The sequence below is a fragment of the Pogona vitticeps genome, chromosome 3 (assembly GCF_051106095.1).
Source record: "Pogona vitticeps strain Pit_001003342236 chromosome 3, PviZW2.1, whole genome shotgun sequence".
NCBI classification, from domain to species: domain Eukaryota; kingdom Metazoa; phylum Chordata; class Lepidosauria; order Squamata; family Agamidae; genus Pogona; species Pogona vitticeps.
In genome coordinates, this window is record NC_135785.1 from 77337987 (window position 1) to 77350000 (window position 12014).

A 12014-nucleotide genomic window follows, 5' to 3' on the forward strand; every position below is an offset into this window, starting at 1 on the left:
CTGAATACATTTTTGTATAAGAGACATTTTGAGCTACATTTCTAGGAGACTTGGCTCACTTTGGACTAGAAGCAGTTTCCTCTCAGACACTGTTTTGAACCTATATTTGTCATTGACCAGATAGGTTTTCCAATCAAAACAGCCTGTGGAGTGCACATTCCCTTAATCTTCCGTATATATGATCCCCCAATGTATAAGACAAACCCCTAATTTTGACCTTGCTGGAGGCGGCGGAGCAGTCAATGGGCAGCCATGAGGTGCCCTTCAACTGCTCCTCTGCCTTCTCCTGCTGCTGTCTCCATCACTTAATCATCTCTTCCAGTACGACTGCTGGGGCTCACCTCCAGCTCACATCGCTGCCTTGTCCCCTGTCTGAAGGGAGCCCACGAGTGGTGCTGGAGGAGGTGATCTGAGGCGGTGGCAGCAGGCAATGGGCAGCATTGAGAGACAGCTGAGTGTGGCTGCTCCTTTGCCTCTGTCTCTGCCTCCTCCTGCTGCTGCCTCTGCCACTGGATTGCCTCCTCCAGCGCCACTTGTGGGCTCCCTTTGGGCAGGGGACAAGGTGGCAACATGAGCTGGAAGTGAGCCCCACAGTGATGCTGGAAGAGGTGATCAGATGGCAGAGCAGCGGTCAATGGGCAGCTGCAAGAGGTGGCCACCTCCTGCTGCTGCTGCCTCCACTGCCCAATTGCCTCCACTTCACTCCATTCCAGATCATGTTGCTGCCTTGTCCCCTGCCTGAAGGGAGCCCATGAGTGGCGCTGGAAGAGGGTGATCAGATGGCAGAGCAGCGGTCATTGGGCAGCTGCGAGAGGCGGCTGAGCACAGCTGCTCCTTTGCTTCCGCCTCCACCTCCTTCGATTCATAAAATAACCCTCAATTTTTCCTCTAATGATTTTAGGGAAAAGTGTCATTTTATACATGGAAAAATATGGTATATGTCTTAACACAAAGAAGAAGAAGAAGAAGAAGAAGAAGAAGAAGAAGAAGAAGAAGAAGAAGAAGAAGAAGAAGAAGAAGAAGAAGAAGAAGAAGAAGAAGAAGAAGAAGAAGAAGAAGAAGAAGAAGAAGAAGAAGAAGAGCAGGAGCAGGAGCAGGAGCAGGAGCAGGAGCAGGAGCAGGAGCAGCAGGAGGAGACTCTTCAGGGCTGTTGTACAAACCTGGCCAGGTTGCTAACCAGCTTGCCCCCTTGTAAGCACCTCCCATCCCTGGTATCTCTCAAGGTAAATTAATTGGACTTGAGTAAAATGGAGAAGGCAGCATCATTAGGAGACAATATGTGGAAGTTAATCACAGGAAGAAGACAAAAAGGATGGTGGAAGGTGCATCATCTAGATTTTCTCAAAATTTTAACACAAACTTTCAAGGCAAGTAAATGGATGCTCATCCCTTTGTGGGTGAAGATGACAATCACTGCAGATGAAAGATAGTTCTCTGATAGTTATGAAGAACCAATTTAGGATAGCCTACCTCTCTCTGCCAAAGCAATCCCTCATCTATAGAGAGAAACGGCTTTCATTCAGAGAAGGAAAATGTCTCATCTTTGGATTGCAGCTCTCAGAATTCCACAGCCAGCATGGACATCTTAGCTTTTACTGAAATCAAGTAAATAAGTGCAAAGTCTTTCAGCTCCTGAAATAAATGTAATTTATCCTGGTTTGATTCTAGGGAGGGAAAGGCTACTGTATATTCTGAAGTAAAGGTAAAGGTAAAGGTTCCCCTTGACAATTTTTGTCCAGTCGTGTTCGACTCTAGGAGGCGGTGCTCATCCCCGTTTCCAAGCCATAGAGCCAGCATTTTGTCCGAAGACAATCTTCCGTGGTCACATGGCCAGTGCGACTTAGACACGGAACGCTGTTACCTTCCCACCGAAGTGGTCCCTATTTATCTACTGGCATTTGCATGCTTTCGAACCGCTAGGTTGGCGGGAGCTGGGACAAGCGACGGGTGCTCACTCCATTGCGTGGATTCGATCTTACGACTGCTTGGTCTTCTGACCCTGCAGCACAGGCTTCTGCAGTTTAGCCCGCAGCGCCACCATGTCCCTATATTCTGAAGTACGTCCTAAATATTCCCAGCAGTATCAGTGAACATGTGACTTACCATGCCTTGAATGTCATTTTCTCAGTCTAGCCGTACTTCCCATACATCCTATAAAGAATAGCTTTCAGCAAGAAACAAAGCTGACTGCTTGTAAAATTAGGGGATCTTGGTGATGGAAAGGCAGGCAGAGCTGATCAAAAAGGCTACTGAGAGAACTTGGGAGATGTCATTCTGTGAGTTGAGCACAAAATAGCCACCTGATGCCACAAACGCATGCCAGAGCTATAATTACCTCAGAAACACAAATTAAATATTTCTAGCCAAGATGAAGTATTTGGGGGAAAATTAACCAATGAATATTTATAGCCTGGAGTGGAAGAATGAAGTAGGCTCACCAGAGGTCAATTTGACTTCAACAAATGAAGGCAGCAGAGAAGCTAAGATCTTGCCTTTGCTGGGAATAGTGGAAAGAGAGGAACATGACTTCAGGCATAAACATTTAAATAAAAAGTATGTAAGGCTACATTTGTCCTGCTGAAAGTCTCTTAAGCTCTCTGAATACCATCCCATTAAATTTAATATGCCTGTAGGACAATGGACATCATCGGCAGATTTCTGAATACCAGATATTTCATTTGTTTACCCAGCTTAAATGTTGTTTAATTGCACCCTGATCATACTCTCACACCATATTGATACTTACAACACAATCCTTTCCAATCAGAAGAAAGCCCCACTGAGAGCAACAGAACTCATTTAAGTGAGTAAAGCATTGCATTCTATATGTATGTATGTATGCATGCATGCATTTATTTTGGCATTTTATTGTAGACCATCTTGACTTCTGCCATTGGTGTTGCCAGCATTCAGACTGTCCTTTGATATGTAAAGCTTGGCATCATTTTTCTGCTGGCATAATATTGTGCAGCAAAATTGGGCCATTTCCTGGCATTTTGAACCATGGATACAGAAACACAATATCTTACATTTATAAAACAGAGAGGGGTTTTTTGTTTTTTGTTTTTGAGAACTGAATGTAATAAATAAGCATAGCACATGGCACACTACGAAGTGATGTTGAAATAAACAAAATGTCACATGAACCACCCAACTACTGTCACTTTGGAGAACGATTAAGGAGCATGGGCCCAGCATTTCTAAATTCTTGAAGAAGAGAAAGGGAATACTGTTGTGATAAAATATTTAGGAAAAAACCACATAGCATAGATCGGATAAAATATGGCAAATCCTGCATTCTTGATGAATGAGCATCTTGTCATATGTTATTACTTCTGGTTCAAATCTTGGTCCCTGCACACAGGCAAAATAAATGGGCTGTGTACAGGAATTCTTGTGACATATAAAAGCAGATGGAATTCTTTCCCTTAGGCAATAGAGTAGGAGTGAAAATCTATACCAGCATCATAGGTACTGCTAGAAAGAGCTATATCGTGGAGCTAAATCCACTCAGATTGCTTCTTCAGAGGCCTTGATCCCTTGAACAGTGTCCTGTTGCACCACAACAGAAACACAGTTCCAAAACGTGAAAAAAGAAATCCATTTTCCTTAAATACATTTTCTTGCTTTTCATGGTGAGAATAAGTAGTTCTGTTAGAACCTCAGATATGTAATGCTCTGAATGTGACAGACAGAGTCCGTATGCTTTCTGCTAAAAGCTATATTATTTGTCTTCTCATTCAGCTATTTTTAAAGGAGAAAGAATTCTCCTCCCCAAATAATTCATGGGATAGTCATGGAAAGAAATATTTTTAGATATGCACAGACAGATAGGCAGTTCTACTATAGAATATACATCTTCTTTGTCCAAATACAAGTGTGAATTTGCCACAATCAGTTGGGTTCAAAGTGCCACCTGCTTTGTCACTAAGATGTAAAATTATTTCCCGATGAAATTTAAGAAACCTATCCATAGATGTAGGCGTGAAGAAGAAGAAGAAGTGACAAGGAAATACCCATGAATATCTTAAGTCTTTGGGAATGATCCTAATGTTCAAGGAATAAAATCCAGCCAACATTTGGTAGTCTGTATATAATGGAAATAATAAGAATAAAGCAGTGTTCCATGTTTCTGTTTCTTCTTTTGGCATGTCATATTCTTATTTAGAATGGGAATCTATCAATAAAACAAAGAAAAACACTGACGTATGTTTGCTTTCATCAAGGAATTTGATGTTTCAAATTATGAAATCACTGCATGCATATATTTTCAGAGAACAAAAACAGAAGGATTGCCTTTTCCAAGGCCAAAAACAGTTTGTTGTGCTTGAATGCAAATGTGCCTTCATTGTCCAGCAATAAGATCTTTGGGGATTTGTACATCCATTTCCCACTGGGAAACAATGACATTATGGAGACCCTGGACCAGATTAGGTCGTAACTTGGAAACATGGTCCAAGTACAGGTTGGAGAAGTTACTTTTGAGAGCACAGCCTTGGTTGCCAAGGGGATTCTGGAAGTTATCATCCAATAAAGTAACTTTTCCAAGCCACGGGTCCAATTTAATAACTACAAATATTAGACTTGATCAACCAATTCCTCCAGACACAGCCAAATAGCAGAATTCAAGCAGGAGGCCTCAGGCCAAAATCCTGGAACCCTTAACTAGGACAGTGCTGCCTAACTCCCAGCAGCTCTTCCAGATCTCAGGGTAGGCAATAAGTGAGACAGACCAACAATCTGATTTAGTATGTCGGCTTATGATTCTCTGCCAGGAGATAACAACATGGACTGAATTCATGCTTGTGGGGTTTGTTCTTGTAAACCAAACATGCTAATTTCCTCAAACTATTCTTCTGATACATAACACTTCTTTAACTGTGAAACAACCTGATAGGCATGGGAGAGAGTCACATTATTTGGGAGATAAGACCCAGCTATTAGTGGCAGCATCCTTCCATTAGAAGGACGCTGGAAGAAATGATTTGTATTAATTCTCTCTTCCTTCTAAAGATCACACCACACTTTGTGCCAACCCTTAGGTGCAGTTTGGGTTTGAGAAGTGTAAGGAGGTCTCAGCCAGCACTCTTGGCTGTCCTTTCCTTGCAGTGCTCCAACAACATGAGCACAGCCCCATCTCCGGGTTCATGGGAAGACAGGGAGGAGGAAAGCCCAGGTAGCATTAAGGAAGCACAGGAGTAAAACGCCAGTGTCACACGACCTAATGTCACAGGACCTTCTAGATCTGTGACATTGGGTGAGGGGTCGAATGAGCATGAGACCTGGGGATCTCCAGTGAGGGAACTGGAGTCAGTCATCTACATGTTCAGAGAGCTGGCTTGGGAGGAGGATGAAGACCCTTGGCAGGAGCCTCTCTGCTGCTTCAAAGAGGGCAGGGGAAGAATCTGTGGAAAAGGGGTGCCCCTCCCCCATCCCCGGGAGGGGCACCAGCCCCACCAACTCTGTGGTGCCTGAGATAGCCAACAGAGCCACAAGCACTCATGCCCACCCAGCTGAGTTGCTGGTGGCACAAGCACCAACACAAGAGATGGAGGAGCCTTGTCTGAGAGAGGAAAGACAGCTGATACCCATGAACTGCCTATACCAGCCTGTGCTGACAGGCTTCAAGCCCAACCCTGAATGAGGCTTGTTTATTACAAGGACTGCCCCAGTGAAGCAAGTACAGAACTGACTATTTCCAGGGGACTAGTGTGGGAAACTCAGTCCTCTAGGAGGAGGAAAATCACTGTGTAAAGCACTTCGTTCATTAAAGAGCCATCTCACCTGCAGCCTGCAGTTGATGGAATTACTCATGGGGGACCCCATAATAGTTGGCTCCACCAGAGTGGGGCAAAGCAGTCACAAAAAAAGTATTAGATGGGTTCAGATCTTTAATGAAATACAGGTGCTCCAATTTGAAAAAGCAGAAGTTCTAAGACAGAACCATCATTAATTATATTCAGTGGATGCATAGTTCACATAATCTTTTTCTACTTCTCTTCTCCAAGGCAGACTGGTATACACCCTAACCTCCTCCCCCTTGCAAAGAGTCTTGGGGCCTTCCTGAATATCATGGGCTGCGTCATATGGGACTGCAATCAGAGAGGGAAACCTCCGAAGTCCTGATGGGCCCCCGGAATCTTTTCATTGTGTAGTGGGAATGAAGCATTCTGGTTTAAAAGGCTTTTTTATCAAGAATCAATGAAAGAAGTGCAAAACAAAAATAATAACCTCTTTTATGTGTGTCCCCCCTCCCTTTATTTGGCTTAACTCCAAAATCTGTCACTAACCTTCAGGTGTCGCCCATGGGGTGAAACATAATGTTATTGCAGCCAAAACAGGGATTATGTGATCCAACGTAGAATACTTATCGATGTAGAGTTTTTCACCTTCTACAGCAGAGATTGAGAAATTACCTTACAGAGTTTGACTACGCAATACTCTGATCACGCCTCACCAGTGGGCAAGTTGGCTAGGAATGATAGGAACTGAAGTTCAATAACATCTGGACGGCCTCATGTTTCCAAGGTCCCCTTTATGGAATGCAAGGGTTATTTAGCTGTTTGGATTTCAGAGATCTTTCAGAAAATGTATTCGTTTTTTCTGTGACACATATAGCATCTTGGAAGGATATAGCATCCTTCACAGGAGCACTTTGCAACATGGCATCTACTCTTCTGTTTCTCTGCAATTACAGTGTACATTCCTGATGTTAAGATACACATGAAAACTTCAAAAACTGATTTTATTTTATCCAAGTACCTCAAAGTGACTTAATATGTATAACCAAAGCCCGTCATTGCAAATGCTTTGGTGTTTGTATGCATTTATATTTCAATTTAAAATCACATATGCTCTACACCATTATTTTCTTGCACTTTGTGTAATTTTTTATTGCTCTTCTTTCCATTGGTGTATTTTCTGCATTTTAAAATCAAACACTTACAAGTGAGTCACTAGGGAGAGATCCTGGCTTTGAGCCTGGATGGAAACAATTTCTCCCCACCCTCATATCTACCGAAATTTCTTTCCTTTTTACCTTTTGTTCTTGAGTTCCAGACACATTGGGCTGTATCCCAAGAGGCATTATAATTGTATGAATGTTATTCTCACAGATACTTATTTAGCAGCTATAAAAGCAGGTTTACAATATCTGCCAGTATGAACTGTTGCATACAATGGAAGAGGAAAATAGCAATTCTCTGCCTATTTCTGTTAGTAAGAGCTCCAAAGCTTTGTAGTTTTATAGATCTCTGCTGGCAGATCAAGAAAGTTGGAGAATAACTTTCTGAGCAAACTCACACACAAATAGGACATGTGAGCAATGTTATTTTACTTGCCTTAGAAGATCCTTTTCAAATTCCTTAGCATATAGCACAGTTGTTGGCAAGAGAAGATTAACCAGCAAAAGGTCCCAGACCTCTGCTGACCCATGTCCTCTTTGTCCTGCATATTTTATTTCCATTCTCAGGTTCACCTTTTTTAAAAATGGTGAAGAATTTTCCTTTTATGGATAGAACAAAGAAGCTAGAAATGTAGGTTATGAGCCAAAAAGAGCAAGAAGTAAAGACTGAATTCAAAGGGGGTGGGAGATGCAAACTCAGAGGTAAAGATAGATGAGGATGAACAAACTGAGTTGCCATCTGAGGGGAGATATGAGAGCACTTTTCAAATACTTAAAACATTATCTCTAGAGGAGAGGCGGGATCTCAATCATCCCAGAGTGCAGGACACATAATAATGGACTCAGGTTATAGGAAGCCTGATTTTGGTTGACTATCTGGAAAAGCATTCTAACTGTTAAAGCAGTATGACAATGGAACCAATTTCGGGTTCAAGAAAGAAAGAAATAAGACAACCATTTGTCATATATACTTTGATTTGGATTCCTGAACTGAGCAGGGGGTTGGACTCGGTGGTCTTACAGGCCCCTCCCACCTCCATTACTCTGTGATTCTATGATTTTCATTAAAGTTTTTCAGCTGAGATTCTTTTATTGCAACCCAATGACTCAGGGCCTGACAAAGTAAAAGACTGACTTCCATTATACGTATTTTCAATGAAAATATGTGTACCTCTCACTGGAGTGAATCTGGAAGGGAGTTCATGAAATACAAAATTTCTGGGACATAGCTTAAATTTGCTGAGAAAGAACCCAATTTTGTTTTTATTTTAGAATGAGAGTACTTTGCTATATCATGAAGTGGTGGCAAAGGGTTTTTATTGTATATATTTCTAAAAATTCCTTGATTGAAAGTAAGTACCAACAAGGTTGCGACCCAGTAGTGCTCTTACCTTCATCCAGACAGCAGGGCTGTCATGAGCCTTTCTCTCACAGCCATGCACTCATATAGTCTACAATATGCAAATGATGAACTACATTAACCTTTGAATTTGCAGAGCCAGGGCTAATTTTTTTAATGCTGAAAGCAATTAATTGTTTTACACTGAGAAAGGTTGGAATTAGAAAGGAGAGAAGGATCCCTCTTTGCTATCCTTTGGTCATTGTGAGAAGAGGCTAAAGAACAAAGGAAGCACCAGGTAGAAGCCATCACCTCTTTGAGGGCTTAAGAATACTTTACCTCTGGCTTCTGTCAAAGAGCCTGTAGTGGATATATGTGGGAGACATTGCAGTGAGGACCCAGGTATATGAATGAGTCACAGGTGTCACATCACAGACCACTGCAGCAAAAAGGGAACTATATTCTTGTGCTTATCATGAGTTGGAAGTAACAAGGTAGGTGTAACTATAAACAGACCACAGCAAACTTCTGAACAGCTGCAAGCCAGAGATAAGATAGTTTTCAGGCGCTGTGCTGCAATGTTAATTGGGCTCCCCCCCTACTGTGCTGCCTTGCATCTGCCTTTTTAAAAAACTATCTGGCAGCTTCTAGAAAAGTTAGAGATACATATAAAATTTTCAGCCAGGCAAAACCCTTCCGGCTTTCCTCTCAGGATTCAGGGTGGGCAGGTAGGTGACTAGAAACACTTGGCCCTAGAGTACATTCTTCACAGCATGGCAATTCCTGCATCCAAAGGAATGTTGTGAGTTGTTCTTTGCCTACATTCATTATTGTTTGCATACATAATCAATCTCTGTATTCAATAAGCATTGTGTTTCTGTCTGGATATGCTTGGTGACACTCTGAGTGGATCAATCCTCTGGTTAAGACATATCTTCTGCCAGCCATGACAGGGAGTCTTGTGTCTTCAAGGAAAAAGGAATGCAGCTGCTCTCTAGCAACCTGTGCTTCTAGGTCCTTATCTCCTCTGACACTTTTCCAGATGGCCAATAGCAATTTAAAGCCCCCAGGTTGCTTTAGCAGTGCTCTTCCTCTGCTAGTGCCTAATTTTCAAGCACCTACAAATGTTATCCACAGCAACAACATCAGGGTAGAGGTCTTCCTACTCTCATACCCTATTCCTCACAGGGATGCTGTAGAATGAATACTGGAAGGTTGTGGGAGGTAGTCAGGCAGCTGTGGGCCATTTTGCAGACAGCACTCTTGAGAAGCACTCCCACTGACCCTGCAGAAACTGGGGAGCTCAACATATGAATTTACTATCAGAAAGCATAATTTCTGAAGTGATTGGAAAGCAAATGGGAATTTGGTGTGTGGTGTTGATGACCCTGTGCACGAAGGGAATAAATCTTAATACATGTATATCATGTAACACTCATTGCAACAGCAGTTTTCACTCAGGCACAGACAATATGTATATGATAGAACTGAACTCTCAAGCACAGACATTGCAAAAAGTAAAGCAAAGCTTATATACCACCCCATAGCACTTACATGTGCTACTGCTAAATGCACTGTCTGGATGGTTTTACAACTACAGTGGTGCCTCCACTTATGACCATAATCTATTCTGGAATGATGGTCGTAACTCGAAATGGTCGTACATCTCAGCACCATTTCCCATAGGAATGCATTGAAATTCAATTAATCTGTTCCGGCTAAAGGAAAAAAAAATCACACACCCCCCCCAAAAAAATCACTGCAAGACTCATTGGAAACGTGATTAATCCATTCTGGCCAAAGGGGAGGGGGGGAGAAAAGCAAGGGAAGCGTGCAGGATCCATTGCAAAAGCACAGAAAACAAATGGAGGAGATTAGAAATGCACAGAGAGTGAAGGGACAAGGTCGGGAATGCACAGAAAGAAAAGAAAAAAAGCAAGGGAAGCATGAAGGACCCATTGCAAATGCACAGAAAACAAATGGAGCAGATTGGAAATGCACAGAGAGTGAAGGGACAAGGTCGGAAATGCACAGAAAAAAAAACCCAAAAGCAACCAGCTCCCCCAGACCCATTGGAAATGGGGGGGGACCAAAAAACAAACAACCCCCAAGACTCATCAGAAATGGGAAAAAACACTCCAAAAAGCAACCAATCCCCCATCAGAAAAAGGGGGGGACAAAAAACAACAACCCCCAAGACCCATCACAGCACAGAAACATAACCCCCCCAGCCAAAAACCATGCTGCAAAAAACCAAAAGCAGTTTTTAAAAAGTAGGAAACAGCACCTTACCTTACCAGGCAGCCTCCTCAGATCGCACACTCTCTAACTGCTGGGGCGAAAGAGCTACAAAGAAGCAGCCTCTTTTGCCACCCAAAGTTAGCAATTTGAATTTCCTGCCTTTTTCTGTTCATAAGTGGAAGCTCCAGTCGCAAGTAGAAGCAACATTTTGTGGCCAGAGCTGGTTGTAAGTCAAATTGGTCACAAGTAGGGACATTCATAAGTGAAGGCACCACTGTATCTGGGCAACATATTACCCTTCCAGTGAGCTGAGTATTCAATTTCCTGACTTCAGAAGGTTAGAAGGCTGAGTCAACCTTAAGCCAGGTACCGGAGTCCATTGGGATCGAAGACAGTGAGCAGAATCTTGGCTGCAATATTGCAGTTTAACCACTGTGCCATGGGGCTCTTATGAGTTTTGTCTTAAGAGTTGGGATCTTTCCATTGTGACTTTTCATGACCTACATACTGGCAGGATGTAACGCCAAAAGGCTGAGAACCCTCAATGCTTTTAACTTTCTTTTTGCTGCTGTCTTCAATTTCTCTCTTTCTTTCCCTCCCTCTTATAAACACACAATGAAGCCACTTTCTCTCTTTCTCTTTCTGTCAATCCACAGTGGATGGATGAATTGCTCTTGCCAAATATCACAAGTGATGGCATAATCTAAGAAAGAGATATAATGAGGGATAATGCTAGTATCCCATTGAGACCATAAGTAAAATCCCTTCAGCTTTTATCAACTCCTGTAGATCCTGGTCACACACACCCACAAAGCTGCCAATCTCATCACCAACACAAAACATCACCAACACAAAACATGACATGGCACGTGGAGTCTGCTAGGATACTTACATGGTCACCATTTCATGATCATGTATCTCAAAGGGCACTGGCCTCTATATAGGTTCTGTCTGTGTGATCATTGATCTTCCAAAAAGTATGAAGTATGATTATTGAGCACAGACTTTTAATGACTCCAGTTCGAGTTTTTTGTTTTTAAAAAACCTTCTAGTTTGTGAATGTGGTATATATTGTTTCTGTACCCATGATTCAAAAAGCCAAGAAATGGCCAGATAATCCTGCACAATATTGTGCCCTCATTGCCAGCAGGAAAAAGGATGCCAAGCTTTACATAGCAAATAGTGTTAACAAGACCAATGTCGACCCCAGTCAAGATGGTCTACAGGATATCCTCTTGTGCTCACTAACATTCACAAAGTGACACTAATCTAGGGAAAGTCCGAGAAGCTGACTCTTTTTCCATCATTTAACCACTTCTCACCCAAACACAAAGCAACTGTCGGGGCTGTTTTTCAAACATTTGCCTGAACACCCTAAAATTTGGCACAGAGCAAAATCAGACTGTCTGCTTCACCTGTGCCACATTTGGTGCTGATTCAAGGTCCAGTTTCAAAGTTATAATTTTTTGTTTGGGGCACTCCCTTTTTAAAGTTTCCTTATGGAATGCTTACTTGCTGTGTTACACAATA

General features: G+C 42.4%; 1 long non-coding RNA gene across 1 annotated transcript in view; it reads right to left on the reverse strand.

Moving 5' to 3' along the window:
* Positions 1-972: 972 nt before the first annotated feature.
* LOC144588398 (uncharacterized) overlaps positions 973-12014 on the reverse strand; it is an 11820-nt gene continuing 778 nt past the window's right edge. The window contains exon 2 of the long non-coding RNA XR_013543942.1: positions 973-12014. This exon is cut by the window's right edge and continues 449 nt beyond it. This is a non-coding gene — a long non-coding RNA (uncharacterized LOC144588398).